This window comes from Mandrillus leucophaeus, unplaced genomic scaffold, assembly GCF_000951045.1.
Source record: "Mandrillus leucophaeus isolate KB7577 unplaced genomic scaffold, Mleu.le_1.0 Scaffold499, whole genome shotgun sequence".
Classification (NCBI taxonomy): Eukaryota; Metazoa; Chordata; class Mammalia; order Primates; family Cercopithecidae; genus Mandrillus; species Mandrillus leucophaeus.
In genome coordinates, this window is record NW_012105353.1 from 2,348,025 (window position 1) to 2,348,635 (window position 611).

Sequence of the window (611 nt, forward strand, 5' to 3'; positions counted from 1 at the left end):
GTCGACGGTGGTGGGATGGGGAGATCGTGACTGACCCTCACCGCGTCGCCCCGTTCCGGGGGGACCGGCGCCGCCGCCCCTTCTCTCGTCCGCCCGGGGGGACCGGGTGGGTCCCCACTCTCAGGAGAAGCTGGGTGAACGCGGGGCCGATGTAAGGGCAAGAAGGCTTGGCGGGCGGGTGGCGGCGCGACTACTCACCCCGCCGAGTCCCCCACTTCTAGCAGGGGACCCCACAGCTCCTGAGGACGCCGTCGCCGCTTTACCTTCCCCAGCGGCAGAGACAACTAATCGAAACCTCCGGCCCCGCCCTCTAGCAGAAGCGAACGCGCAGCCTAATTTGCTAACTGCCCCGCCCCAGCCGGCCCGTTCTGACCAATGGAAAAGCGCCTCAGGTTCTGCCCGATCCCGCCTTTACCCCGCCCCCTTCTGGTAGGAGCCAATGAGAAGGAAGCGCTTGTCTTGGGGTTCGGGCTCGCGCCGCTCGTGCTCGAGTCTCCGAAGCCGAAGAACGCTGGTTCCTTATACAAGCTCGCCTGCGCGCTCACGCGCGCGCCGCGCCTCCTGGCACGCCAGGTTTGGTTGCCCCGCCAAGCCCTAGCAACCTGGGCTGG

The 611-nt window shown here is 67.6% G+C and overlaps 1 protein-coding gene across 1 annotated transcript in view; it reads right to left on the reverse strand.

Annotated features, from left to right (window-relative positions):
• The window catches only part of CDKL5 (cyclin-dependent kinase-like 5), a 237,155-nt gene extending 236,844 nt beyond the window's left edge, over positions 1–311 (reverse strand). The window contains exon 1 of the mRNA XM_011995813.1: positions 199–311. The gene's annotated coding sequence lies outside the window, so the exon portion shown is untranslated. The remainder of the gene's footprint in view (positions 1–198) is intronic.
• Positions 312–611: the final 300 nt, after the last annotated feature.